This window comes from Palaemon carinicauda, unplaced genomic scaffold, assembly GCF_036898095.1.
Source record: "Palaemon carinicauda isolate YSFRI2023 unplaced genomic scaffold, ASM3689809v2 scaffold323, whole genome shotgun sequence".
Lineage (NCBI taxonomy): Eukaryota > Metazoa > Arthropoda > Malacostraca > Decapoda > Palaemonidae > Palaemon > Palaemon carinicauda.
Window position 1 is genome coordinate 99,401 of NW_027170902.1, and position 15,344 is coordinate 114,744.

General features: G+C 37.9%; 1 long non-coding RNA gene across 2 annotated transcripts in view; it reads right to left on the minus strand.

The window, feature by feature from the left end:
- The window catches only part of LOC137636547 (uncharacterized), a 79,190-nt gene that overhangs the window by 24,422 nt on the left and 39,424 nt on the right, over positions 1 to 15,344 (minus strand). For both annotated transcript variants that reach the window (XR_011043147.1, XR_011043148.1), the window contains exon 7: positions 3,597 to 3,729. This is a non-coding gene — a long non-coding RNA (uncharacterized lncRNA). The remainder of the gene's footprint in view (positions 1 to 3,596; positions 3,730 to 15,344) is intronic.

Sequence of the window (15,344 nt, forward strand, 5' to 3'; positions counted from 1 at the left end):
CCAATACAGATGAAAAATCACAGCAAAAGAATTTTTTTTTTTAACCTCGGGTAGTATACGACCCACCACACCTATCCAGGGGTTTAACGTTAAGAAGCATAATGGCCTCCCTACATGCTGCCCACCATGGAGTAAATGCTGTGTCAACAGGGTGCATTCTTCTGGCCAATCAACTGACATTAGCAGAGTAAGGTAAGAATGTGCCTGGTGTCATAGGATTGCCAAATACAACAACCAGAAAACATCAATCTGTCAGCTTACTGATTCCAGGTGGTTTGTTGTGACATTCCTTCACAACAATAAATACCTGATCCTGGTGGACATAATTGGCTCATGCTATTCAGATCCGATTCCGGACCAGATGGTCTGATAAAGCATGTACGTGAATTTGTCACATCTGGAATACCAGAAGAGCTAACTTCGGATGGAGTACCCCAATTCACATCTGGCAAGACTCAAAAATTCCTGTCATCTTGGGGAGTACATCAGCGTCTAACCTGTCGCCAATCCCCAAGCTAACTGCAGAACTGAGGTTGCAGTGAAAACCATTAAGAGGATGCTCATTGACAACACAAGACCAGCTGGATCCCTCAACATTGACATTACAGAGAGCGATGCTTATTTACCGGAACTCGGTAAACCCGGAAACTAAGACCTCGCCAGCGAGGGTCCTATCTGGCAGACCTATCAACCCCCCATTCCCATCCCCTTGGGTAGATATTGCCCTCAACACATGGCAAAAAACAATGAAGAACAAGGAAATGGCATTAAAGCACCACTCACAAGAATGTGAGAAGTGGTTGCGTACCACACAACTCCCACCACAAAGTCAGGGATCATGTATACCAAACCTGGTAGGCAATCACCCTAAATGCTGGGACCGCACTGGAGTGGTTATTGAGGTACGCCAGTTCCATTAATATGCTATTCGGGTTGATTATCTGGTAGAGTAACTCAAAAATCGCCAACATCTTAGGTAATTCAGACTATGCCAGCCTCCTCCTGATAGGATTGATCCCAAGCTTTGCACACACCCCAGAACTGGCTTCAACCAGCACGCAAGCACTACACCTACCATGACTTTAGTTGCAGAAGGTCCACCTGAGCCAGAAGCTGCACCAGTTCCAGTTGAAGTCCCATATACAAATCCAAAGACTCCACAGCTCAAACCCAGGGCCGACAGCTACAACTAGGAAGTTACCAGATCAACAGGAACCAGTCATCACTCCATCAGGTTCATCCTCACCAGAGTCCTTAACTGTGCCACCAGTTACTAAGCTACCATTATCTCTGAGGCATCTTATGCCTTAACCAGGAGTTAGGGAAACTGCCTTTAAGACATTTCAAGGATTAGTCTGACTTCACTAAAAAGCCCGGGGTCTTCGGTGGTCACCATAATACCCTCTTCCCCCTGGAAGAAATGAGGTCTATAGTAAGTGCATGGAAGTAGCATTGATACATGGCCTTTAAGTAAAATATAATTTTTAATCAGGCTATGTAAACTGATCAAGTGCTCCAAAAACTAGTTTTATATTTTGACTACCAGGCTTATTACAGTACTTTCACAAGTTGCTGTTTCCAGCCCGTCAAGTTTTATTCATACCCTTCATAACTTTCCCCTAGGGAAAGGAGATAGGTTATGTCATTTACCTCGGTTTATTCATTACTTATGTTTGTATCTCCTATCATGTTCGTATCTCATCAGTCATCCTTTTGACTAAAAGCTATACAAGGAAGTGTGTTTCTACCAAAAAAATAACCTAAAATGTTTGGCCATTTGCAAGGATAAACGGTTTGCAGGCGAGTCAAACCAGTTAACTTTGTAGGTGACAAAATCTTACAAAAATAGTTAGGTAATAAAAAGGTACTACTTAATCTATCATTTTTTTTCTCAAAACCTTAGGTGCAAAATTCAGTATCTAGAAACCTCCAATAATGAATCAAAATCTAACCATGTCTCAATCTATTTCATGACCAAAGTTAACTTAGTTTTTTATTCAAATTGACGACCAAAAAGAGCTTGCAAAGATACTATAAAAACTAACAATAAATCTCAAACCCATCCTGTACGCAATGTTTAACATAAAAAAATAGCTAAAAGTTGCCTCACATTCGTGGATACAGGTTTTAAAATCTGACTGATCCAAAAATGGTTTTAAGTTGGCAAAAACTACAAGATTAAAACTAACCTATCTATAATAAAGGTTACAATTTATAACCCAAATCTATAAGGTTAAAAGCTAAAACCATCTTTGATGAAGCTTAAAATTTTATATATTTAACACAGCATAAAGGCTTCAACTAAAAAGAACTGTTAATTTCAAACTGAGAACAGGAAATAGTGTGTGCTGATGAAACTTAACTTCCATTAGTTACAGTGATTAAACCTAAAAAGAAAACTAAAATTTGCTGGTATAACTCCAATACTGCACATTATCAATGAAATAAAACCTGAAATTTATTATGCATGGAAGATTTAAATATTTCATCCAATTTTATATGATCTGAATAAAGGGATTTTGACGTAGGAAAAATCTATTTCTGGGCGAAGGACCTGTGCCGCCCAGTGAATAAGCTCCATTTAGCACTTATTCTTAGGTAATTTACTGCTAAATATACCAGAGAAAAAATGTAAAGGAGTGCTAGGTTAACTAGCTCGCTCACCTATTGGTGTCGGTATAAAATTGGGCGTATATTCCAGAGGTCCCGCACTATTTAGATTAATCCACGACAGAGAACCCCAATAGAGGAGAGCCGTTCAACCTCACTCGGTACTACTACAATGCATCCGCTCAGAACCCAACTCCGTTTAGCAAGACTATTGCAGTAACCCGCATTTTTCTAGTGCTCTCGAATTTTGGATATTTTCTAGTGAATTATGGCTTCTTCGTCGGTTTCCCAGGAGACACCGTCTAAGTTAAGTACCAAGCTGGGTTTTACTGTGTTTTGAGCAACCTAGATCGTTTAATATTTATATTATAGGAGTTTATTCTCTTCGTTCATACCGATCTTGCTTGATTTCACTACAGTTGGTGCTCCTGTTTTTGAGAGCTTTTAATTTTCACTTGCGGTGTTACTATGTGTATTATTTTTATTATCAAATATTATTTGTTATTGTGAATATTCATTATTTAGCGTTTAGAATCCTCGTGGTTCAATTTTTGGGCCGATATCATTTACGTAAATCCAAATTTTATAGCTGGTTTGGTTTCACCTAGGCCACTATAAATTCTTTCTACCTATTTGCAAAATTTAATTCCAAAAAATTTGAGTATTTTAACCTTTTAATATTTGGCAATTGTTTCTACCATGAGAATCATAGTCCAGACAAATTTAAAGTACTAAAATGTAGTTTTACTGATATTACTGAAATATTTAAAACCATTTATGCTTTAACTAAAGTCTTGAACTTATGAAAAACTAATTCATATTCCCCTTTTACATTAATTTTTCATACTAACAAACTTTTTAAATGCAAGTAGTCAACTTCCAAGTACTGTCTGCAATTTCATAGAAACTAGTACTGGTTATCCTACGGTTAATCAAAAGTGTGAGATTTCACATTGTTTTGAGTAAACTAGTAACTAGGATCTTACCTGCATTTAATGCTGTACAGCTGTATTCAGATACACCATCTAGAACACTATCTAGCCAAGATTTTTATTCGTCGAGTCTGCTGACTACACCAAGATCTCTCCCATATATTAAGAGTGAAGTTTAACCTTACACCTGGAAAAAAAAATTTCGTGTAGATTTCCAAGAATACAAATTCAGATTAATATCTAGCTGTAATTTTAAAGTTAAATTTGCTACAATTATTTTGAAATTTCTTTGATCACATTCTAACAACTAAGTGCTACTCTGTCACTCATCTAATTTACCAAAGGCAATGTAGATAAAACTGCTCCAATATTACGAATCTTATATTAATGTAAATTTTTGACGCCTCAAGCCAGGAGAGTATACTGGGAACTATCTTGTTCTATATCTATACTATTGGTCTGACGTCTGACGACAATACTAAAGGCATGGTGAAATGCAAACTTTGTAGACATACAATTTTACTTCTCCATAAATTATATTGACAAAACTAAATTCTTGCCAATGTTAGGGAATGGATGAAAAACTAAAATTAAATGAAAACTATGGTGGTGGAAAAGAAAAACAAACATGGATGATATTCAAATGGTCACCACCGCGCAAAATTGCTACAAAAACAGGAATAACTGCCATCTTAGATATGGCGCCATCTTGATACTCAATAGTAGTATGGGAGGAAGGGTAACCTTGATAATGGCTCCCCTTCTATTTTTGCCACTTCCCCCGAGGCGAAAACTATTCGGGGTGAATATTGCTGTGTCTCGTATCAAGATATACGTCCCCTAATTTATGCGATATCCTTGAGAAATTTTAAGGATATTTGCGCCACGAGTTAGAATTCTGGAGACCTAAAGGTAAATTCTCTGGGAATATCACTGAAGTCAAATATCCCTTAGGAAGCTACTTATAGGAACCTTCCATCAGGATGACATGGCTATCTCACCCAAAAATAGATTTTTCTCTTCGCTCAAAATCCGTTTTCAATAACCAAATATAATTTGTAAAAACTGCTGGTTATCTCAGAATCATTGTGAAACCACCCCGTACAAAAATTTATGAATTTAATTTTATAACAAATTCACAACCTTTTCATATAAAAAATTAAACTCTAAACTACTGTAGTAGTAAATAAAAACAGTTAAAAATAAATACTTATTACAAATAAATAAAATTAAGTATACAAAAAAAATTGCTTAAAATTTTTACCAAAAATCCAAGTATGAAAATACTCAGGAATATTCTAAACATTCTAGGATACATGAACACTATTTGCCAAGATCCAGGGGGAGGAACCACTATGGAAAGTTTCCTGAAATGAGGTTTTTTAGCAACAAAATTATCTTGTTTTCATAAATGTTTTGGGGTTAGGTAAATGACAGTGGCTGAATTTTCTTTTATAGAATATTGTATTATCGTCCAACGAAAATGTGTTGATGGGTCTTTCTTGATAGCCAAGTTCTATCGTGAAAATTTTCAAGAAAAAATATATCCATTGCCGAGTGTGGTATTTATGCACGAAAATCTCTACTATGAATAGAGAGCTATGCCAGCTTAACTGTCTGATATGCTCACAAAATGGCCGCAAACCACACAACCTCGTATTGCTAAATCTGCTACCTGAAACTGAGAAAGTTAGGTCAATATCAGTGTTATTTACTTACATAATTGTTCGAGGATTTGCATAAAAATATTATGGTAGCTGGAAATAAGTTAGTAAATTATTTTACATTAAATAAAATAATTATCATGTATAAAGTATTAAAATTGTAACCTTTTATAGAAACTGGATTTTTAAGAATTATATAATGGTAAAAATATAAATATTTTAGTTTCTTACCTAGAAAACCATCAAGCACAACAGTTTGGTGAGGTTTCCAGCATCTCAAACAGGCTGTGGTCGTCTTTCAATCATTCTTGGATGGGCAGCTTTGGCATGTTTTCGGCAGCTTGACGTGGCCATAGGGATCGACAGGTCCGGGATCAAGTTGCTGAAGCTTAATGTCAAGCCTTATTTGACATCCCTGAGGGCAACATTACCCTTAAGATGGTATTGACCTCCAAGAAGAGCAAGACTAACATTGGAATGCACAACTATCTCCTGCAGGATTTAGTCATCCAGGAACAAAAGAAAAATCAACACGCCTCGCGCTCTATACAGAGGACGTGGACTTTGTGGCTCAATGCGGGGGTGAACATTGGGTGAAGAGCTGGGTTAGGCTCTTTATGCCATAGTGTACCATTACAACCTTGCATAGTGTCTTCCTCTATATAGCTTATTGGCACTCCTCTGGTTGGCTGGAGTTCACCACCCCCTACTCCTCTCCAGAGGGGGGGGGAGGCACAGGAGATTGACGCCGATTGAGATTTTGTTAACAAGGCACTAACCCGCTCATCATCTCCCTCACCCTCAGTGTTTACAAAGGGAACTATCTGTGTAAACAGCTGACGTCATCGTCCTCCAACACTTTCATCCAACTTTGCTACATCCAACTCCTAGTCATCTTGAGATGCTGGCGACTTCTAGATGATGATCATCACTCTCTAGCTCAAGTAGAATACAGTTGGTTTCATAATCCAGTGTTGATATTTGGCCAAAATTGATGAAAACTGGAAAATGCTGAAGGGAAAATCATCATTCACAGAAAATACAATACACAGATTTATATGGCATCTCAGCCTGCACTCTAGTGTCACATGCAGTTTAAAAACCATTCAAACACTTTACAATCATTTTTATACATTCCAAACACTATTGCACATGCAATTATGTAAAAACTTGGATATTTCAAGACACTTTAATTCTGGACCGAGTATCTCGACCCTAAGGTATCTCAGAAATATGACAAGGATGATAGCTGGGAAGAAATCCCTTCTGGCCCGACTGCTGCACGCATGGTACCGAGGATTCGCAACCGGTACAGACAAAAAATTAGGGGAAAACATTAATTTTTTAGGAAACAAGGTCGTATACAACCCATTGCACATATCCAGCGTTAAGTGGCCTGGCCAGTAAGCTAATATATGGGGGTAGAGGAAGAAAAAAAACCCCTGAAAACATTCACCGAGCTTCGTATAGCAATGAAGAACGTACACAAAATATTTTGTAGAGGACATTTTGTAAGAATTCCTTTAACTTTCTTAGTTACAGGGTAATCAGTAAAACTATAAACCAAAAACATGGTCCCCTTTAAGAAAAAGCAATATCTCGTGTTATAAATTTTGATAGTTCGAACATTATAAAAATTGTGAGCACTGGCATCTATATAGATTCCACGAGTCCCAACACTTTTTACACGGTAATTGCACCCTTAGGCTGCGAGTCCTAGCACAAACATTTGAGAACATGTTTGAGTTTGACCTCTGACATTCACTTTTAAGTCTGTTTCGGTGAGAATTTCATCATAACAAAGAGAAGAATTTCAACATCTTGCTAATGTAGGGAAGAAAATTTGCTTAAATAAGAGTTCTGAAATGGGTAATATCGGCGAAATCAGCGGAGTTAGTGAAGCAAACATTATGAAGGAGCCACAGTCTTGCCTTAAGTAGCAAGATGTTGAACAAAGATCTTCGTTTACGATTAAATTATGATGTAACTCTCTCGGTTTATTATCCAAAAAGGAACAAAATTCATGATAATCATGATTTTGTAATATTGTTTTTGTAAAAATACAAAGAAAAACTTATGAAGGCCTGTATCTCGAAACTATACTTACTGACGTTCAAATTCTACCTTCTCCCTTAGTTTTAAAGATATACCATAGCACAGAATGGTATATAACTTAGGAAGACAAAATCATTTTGCCCTTTTATCCAATTTTTGTTTCATATTCTTATTGTTTCCTAATCTTCATTGTTTATTGTTACCATAATGAAAAAATTCATATCTGGCAAAAGAAAAAAAAAAATGACAAGACAAGACCGAAGGTCAGAAGCAAATATCCAATGCAGTTTGGAGATGACTTAGTCACCTTATCAAAGTGGTATGAATGTCAAGGTCCTGTACTCAAAAAATGGCATTAGCAGGCCGGCCCACCTTAAATATGCAGCCGAGACTATACAACAATCTCCCGAGAGACATCCGAATGATTAGATTAAGGCTTCCAAGAGGAAACCGAAGACTGACTTGTTCAGTGCTTCAATACTGACTAACACTAAAAGAGCAATAAGCAGTGTTCAATGCTTTCAAACAAACATGATCTAAGTTGAATGAAAAAAAATTTATGGTGGTGGGAAAGAAAAACTGAATAAGAAACATGGGCGATATTCAAATAAACAAGTAATAACCATCACGACATCTAGTTAGGTTAGTGATCTAGGCGTATCTCTTTACAGCAACTTCTCTTTCAATACCCAAAAATATAATTTGTAAAAACTGCTGGTCATCTTAGAAACATTGCTTTTATAAAGAAGTACCCTGATAAACATTCTGTAAAGAAACTTGATAAACTTATTACCAGGATTGACTACTGTATCTACAATTTAACATAAGTACAACTTAAAAAAATTACAAAATACAGAAGACTGATAAAAGGTGTACCACTTCTAAAAAGGATTGCTTCTATACCAATTGATTTTCATGCCTATTAAAGCAAGAATAATGTTCAAGTATGCACAATAATCCATCAGGTTATCAGAAACAGACATACAAAATTCAAGATTTTCTACATTTAGTGCAGCCAATAAATCGTGTTGACACCAACAGATGGTTTCAAACTACTGGAACTTTGATATATATCTACTGTGGTCTCTAGAGCCTTCAATCCTGGATAGGTAGTTATTTCACAAACTTTTATTGGTAATAATGGGTCGACATCGAACCACCCCGTACAAAAATTTATTAATTTAATTTTTGAACAAATTCACAATCTTTTCATATAAAAAACTCTAAACTGAAAAAGTAAATAAAAGCCAAGTTATACAAATAAATAAAATGAAGTATACAAAAAAAATAAAATTGCTTAAAATTATTCACCAAAAATCCAAGTATGAAAATAGACTAAGAATATTCTAAAAACTTATTCTAGGATACATGAGCACTATTTGTCGAGATCCTCGTGGAGGAACCACGATGGAAAGTTTCCTGAAATGAGACGTTTTTCAGCACCAAAATCTAATTTTCAAAATTTTTTGGGGGTAGGTAATGACAGTGCCTGAATTTTATAATAGAATATTGTATTATTGTCCAATGAAAATGTGTTTAAGGGTCTTTAGTTGATAAGAGTTCTAGCGTGGCAATTTCCAAGATATATCACTATGTACATTGCCGAGTATGGTATCCATGAATGAAAATTTCAGAAATTTTATAAAAGGAATACAGAGCGCTATGCTAGCTTGACTGTCAAATACGCTCAAAAAATGTCCGCAAACCAAACCACCTCATATGGCCAGTGCTACTGAAACTGAGTAAGGTATGTCACTATAAGTGTTATTTACTTAGATAATTGTTCGAGGATTTGCATAAAAATATTATGGTAGCTCGAATGAAGTTCGTGAATTATTTTGCAATAAAAAAAAGTCTTGTATAAGGTATAAAATCTTATCAAAACAATGAATATCCATTTATATGCATTATATAAAGGTAAAAAGTACAAATATTTTAGCTGCTTACCTAGAAAAACCATCAAGCACACATTGGGCATATCAATTTGGTGCTGCTGACAGGTTTCTGACATCTCGCACAGGCTGGAGTCTTCTTTTAACTGTTCTTGGATGGGCAGCTTTGGCATAGTTCTATTCGGCAGCTTGACATGGCCACAGGGATTGACAGGTCCGGAATCAAGTTGCTTTAATGTGTCAAGCCTTACTTGACATCCTTGGAGGACAACATTACCCTTATGATGGTATGACCTCTAAGAAGAGCAAGACTAACACTGGAATGCACAACTATTTCCTGCAGGATTTAGTCATCCAGGAACAACAAAAATCAACACCACGTCACGCACTCTATACAGGACGTGGGACCTCGTGGCTAAATGCGGGGTTGGACATGAGGTGAAAAGCTGGGTTAGGCTCTTTATGCCATAGAGCACCATTACAACCTTGCACCATGTCTTCCTCTATATAGCGTATTAGCGCTCCTCTGGCTTGCTGGAATTCACCCCCCCTCCTACCCCTCTCCTCCACTGGGATAAGCCGCTTCTGAGGGGGGGGAGGGTAAGGCACGTGAGATTGATGGCAATGGAGATTTTATAAAAACCGACACACTAGCATGCTCAGCATCCCCCTCAGTGTTTACAAAGAAGTGTGTCAACAGCTGACTTGTCGTCCAACACTATCATCCAACTTGGCTACATCCAACTCCTCCTCGTCTCGAGATGTCTGCAACTTCCAAATCATCACCACCACCAATCTCTAGCTCAAGTAGAATACAGTTGGCTTGATCATAACCCAATGTGTGTTGATGCTTGGCCATGATTGATGAATACTGGAAAATGCTAAAACGAAAATTAACATTCACAGAAAATACAATACATGAATATATATGGCATCTCAGCCTTCACTCTGGTCACACATTCAGTTAAAAGACCATTCAAAAACACTTTACAATCTTTTTTATACATGTCTAAACACTATTGCAGATGCTATTATGTAAAAAAAAAATTGATATTTCAAGACTGAATTGAATTCTGGACCGAGTATCTCGACCCTAAGGCATCTCAGAAATATAACAAGGATGATAGCTGGGAAGAAATCCCTGCCGACCCGACTGCTGCACGCATGGAATAGAGGTTTCGCAACCGGTAGACAAAATTATGGGGAAAAAAATCTAATTTTGGGGGAAACCGAGTCGTATACAACCCATCGCACATATCCAGCGTTAAGTAGCCTGGCCAGTAAGCCAATATAAAAAAAAAACCCTGAAAAATATTCACAGAGCTTCGTATGGCAATGAAGAATGTGTACACAAAATATTTTGTAAGAATTCCTCTGACTTTCTTAGTTACAGGGTAATTAGTAAAACTATAAACCAAAAACATGGTCCCTTTAAGAAAATGCAGTATATTTCTTTATGAATTTTTATAGTTCGTACATTATAGTATAAAACAAATTGTGAACACTGGCATCTGTATAGACTCCATGAGTCACAACCCTGTTTTACACGGTAATTGCACCCTTCGGCTGTCAGTACCAGCACAAACCTTAGAACATGTTTGAGTTTGACTGACATTCACTTACATCTGTTTCAGCGAGAATTTCATCATGGCAGAGAGGAAAAGAATTTCAACATCTCGCTAACATAGGGAAGAAAATTTGGTTTAATAAGAGTTCTGAAGTGGGTAATATCGGCGAAATCAGCAGAGTTAATGAAGGAGAGACTTGTTTAGAAGCCACAGTCTCGCCCTAAGTAGCAAGATATTGAGCAAAGGAATCTACATTTATGATAAGTAACTGCTTTGGTTTATTAATATCCAAAATGGAACAAAATTCATGATAATCATGATTTAGTATTATTGTTTTAGTAAAAATACAAAGAATAACTTTGAATGCCCTTATCTCAAAACTATACTTATAGACCTTCAAATTCTATCTTCTCCCTTAGTTTTAAACATATACCATAGAACCGAAATTTTGTATATAGCTCAGGAAGACAATCATTTTGCCGTTTTATCCAATTTTTTCATATTTCCTGATTTTTAGGGTTTATTTTGTTACCATAATGAAAAAAATTCATCTGGCAAAAAAAATGACAAGACAAAACCGAAGGTCAGAGGCAAATATCCAGTGCAGTTTAGAGATGCCCTAAGTCATCTTATTTAAGTGGTATGTATGTCAGTCCTGTCCTGAAAGATGGCATTAGCCAGCCGACCGGCCCACCTTAAATACGCGGCCCTGAGACTATATAACAAGCTCCCGAGACACCCGAATGATTAGATTAAGGCTTTCAAGAGGAAACCAAAGACTTTCTTGTTCAGTGCGCTTCAATACTGACTAACACTAAAAGAGCAATAAGCAAGTGTACAATGTTCAATGCTTTCAAACTAACATGATCAAAGTCGAATGGGAAAAGTTTATGGTGGTTGCGAAGAAAAACTGCATAAGAAAAATGGGGGATATTCAAATAAACAAGTCATGACCCATCACGATATTTAGTAAAGCTCATGATCTAAGCGTATCTCTTGACAGTAACTCTTTCAATACAAAAATATAATTTGTAAAAACTGCTGGTCATCTTAGAAATAAGTACCTTGAACATTCTGTAAAGAAACTTGTGAGAACACTATTGACTACTGTAACCATCTACAATTCACCAGAAGTGCAACTCAAAATAAATTTCAAAACAATACAGAAGGAAGAATGATAAAAGGTGTACCACCTCTAAAAAGGATTGCTTTTATACCAATTGATTTTCATGCCTACTAAAGCAAGAATAGTTTAAAGTATGCACAATAATCCATCAAGTTATCAGAACCAGATAGAAAATTTAAGATTTTCTACATATAGCGCAGCCAACAAATCATGTTGACACTAGAACAGTTAGATATTTTCAAACTACTGGAATTTGGATACATACCTACTGTAGTCTCTAGAGCCTTCAATCCTGGATAGATATAGTTATTTCACGAATTGTATTGGCAATAATGGGTCGACATCGAACCACCCCGTAAAAAATTTATAAATTTAATTTTTGAAAAAATTCACAATCTTTTCATATAAAAAACTAAACTCTAAAAGACTGAAAAAGTAAATAAAAGCAGAGTTAAAAATAAATATTAAATACAAATAAACAAAATGAAGTATACAAAAAAAATTGCTTAAAATTATTCACCAAAAATCCAAGTATGAAAATAGACTAAGAATATTCTAAAAACTTATTCTAGGATACATGAACACTTTGTTGAGATCCTTGTGGAGGAACCACTATGGAAAGTTACCTGAAATGAAGTTTTCTGGGTCGAACCTGTGGCGCCCGGTGAAAAGTCCTTCTTGTATATCTTTTCTGATAAAAACCTTCCAATTATACCAGAGAAAGATAAAAGCATAGAATGCTAAGGTTACAACCCTCGCGCGAGCACCTTTTGGGTGTCGTGTATAAAGCAAAGGCGCGTGAAATCCACTATTCACAGGTTGTCTTCCATTTAGTTAATTCCTTCGCCAAAGGGATGGGCCGATACAGAGGCCCTAGACACACCCCCATCGCCGCACCACCCACGCCACGACGCGAGCGCCATCTGAACAACATCCTTCTTTTTGGAATACAAAGTGTTGAATCGTTTTGTTGTGCTCTCGGTCTTTTTTATCAATCGTGGATTTATTTTGTCATGTCCGAAGCTCCATCTTCACACATTCCAATGTTAAGTACCATAGTTTGTTTTGACAGTATTTTATTGTACCGGGCTTTTGTTTTATATCCAGTATAGTCTGTTTTATTATTCCCGTCTGGCCTTTCATGGCGGCCATTGTTTGTTCACTTTGGGAATTCATCTTTGTCTGCCCGTTTAGTACTCTGTCACTTAGGTTCTTGGTTAAGTCCCTGGCCTTATGCCTTTAGAACCGTTATTATTTTTATTTTTATTTTTTTTTTTGTGTATTTATACTCATGGTACTTTTTGCTAGTAAGTCCAGCCTACGAACGAGATAGCGATTTAGCTTTGTATTTGTTTAGTGCCCGCCCCTCCGAGGCGTTCGTCACTCGACTGTGCTATTTATTTTAAGTTTTAGCATTTGCTATTCTTCGATCGTAGTGTTTTATGGATGTACAGGTTTATTTTATACGTTTATAATAGTGTTGTGTGTTTTTTAGTCCTGTTTTTGTGTTTAAGAGAGCGAGAGCTTGGGGTCCCCGTTTTCTGTTCGCAGTCACGAGTTACCCCTTTCTCTAGTTTTCTTTCTTAGCTCCGGTGGGGGAGCGGATTTCCCGTTTTCCGTTTTGTGCGTTCAGCGGGTTCTCCCTCCCTCACCTCTCCCCCTCTGGGTGGATGATAACTTACGAGTTATTTATTTTTCGTGACTTTTCAATTGTTAGCGTTATTTTGGTCCGTGTTTCGTCCTCTCCCCGTTACGGCTCGGGAGTAGTTATGAACGTTTTCCACTCCGCCTTGAGTTATACTCCGCCATGAGGGATTCTCAATAACTTTCGTTCTATTGTTATATTTATATTGTTTACTACATGGGACGGGCTTCATATTGTTTAGATACGACCCTCCGGTGGCCCTTACTTCGGTCTCAGGCCACGGCCATATCCACAATAGCCTTTGTTATTACAACTGTGTTTGTTATTCACAATAATTATTCAGGACCTTTCTTCTCCCTCCAGCCTCACCGGAGATCGTAAATACGCTTTACTATAATCTAAGCTTTAGTCTTTAGCTGCGGCTTAGCTTTTTATCTTTCACAATTGAATTATTAGCCACAATTGAATTATTCAGGGCATCTCATTATCCTCCGGCGTCACCGGAGGTCGCCCAAACACTTCACACTTAAAGTTGCCTTGGCTAATTAGCTAAGGCTCCTTTATTCAGGACATTTCATTACGATCCGGCCTCACCGGAGCTCCGGCTTCACCGGAGGTCGCCCATACACTTCACACTTATATTTGCCTTGCCTTTAGCTAAGGCTGGTGTTTATATTTATTTTAAGGGCATGTCACTGCTTCCCCGACCCTTGGAGGTCGGCGGATTGCTTTAAGCTTATTATCCTTATGTCATTAACAGACATTGGGTGCATTACAAATATACAGACAATTGAATATCAAAGTGCCAACAATGGTATGGGGCGGTATCAACTTAAAGTTAATAGTCAGTTGTTTGGTCAATGCAATATGGGTGCTTAGGTAATTCAGTGAGTGCCAGAACTCTAAAATAATAGGTTTTTTATCCCTTATCAGAGTTTCAAGCAACACCAGACTCATGTCTCCTTTCTTTTACAGAAGGCCCGTTGTACTGCTGAAGGATGCTCTGCCTCGTTCAGCGACCCCGTTGGGCATGAACTCTGCCGGTCTCATGCTCACTGCTCCATTCCCTTTATCCAGGAACCGGGACAGGCCCAATACCCAGTGTGGTTCCCGGATTTGTGCTCGTTCTGTTACGAGTTGTCGTCAGTTCTGCTGAATGATGATGTAAGTGGGTTTTCCCTTTGTTCCTTATTTCTCGTTGGCAGACACTAATATAGACATGAATATGATATACACAGTATATTTGGGAGGGCAAACCCCCTCCTCCATCACTAATCACTGCAAATCTTACAGGCCGATGATGTCTCTCTTCGGTCAGCAAGGGCTACTCTTCGTCCGTGGGTGTCGGGCTTTGGCAGGAATGCCCCGTCTGGCGCACCCTATCTCCTCGATGGGGATATGGCCTCCCGTCTCTTCCCAGGCTCGACTACTGCTGCAGTCTCTCCTGACCTTGCTGCCCCTTTAATTGAAGTCAGGGCTACCATTTCCGTGGAGGACGAAACCCTCGTACCGATGGACATGGCTGGTCTGGATATAGACGTAGAACCCAGGGACGAGCAGGCAAGTGGTGCCGAGTTGGTGGAAACCCTTTTCTCTCCTACTCCCTCTTCTACCTCTTCCTTTCTAGGTTTTGATAACTCTAAGGCTTCTCCTCGGGATCCCTCTGCCTCCGTACGACCCAAGGTGAAGCCACTTCGAACTTATAAGACTTCAGCTTTGCCAGTATCAACGTCACCGGTCCCCGGACCCTCGACAGCTCCTGATATTCATATTGCTCCTCGTAAAACCACTACTCCTAAGAAGTCTAAGTCTACCAAATCCAAGAAAAAACCAACGGGTGACTTTCAGGTAC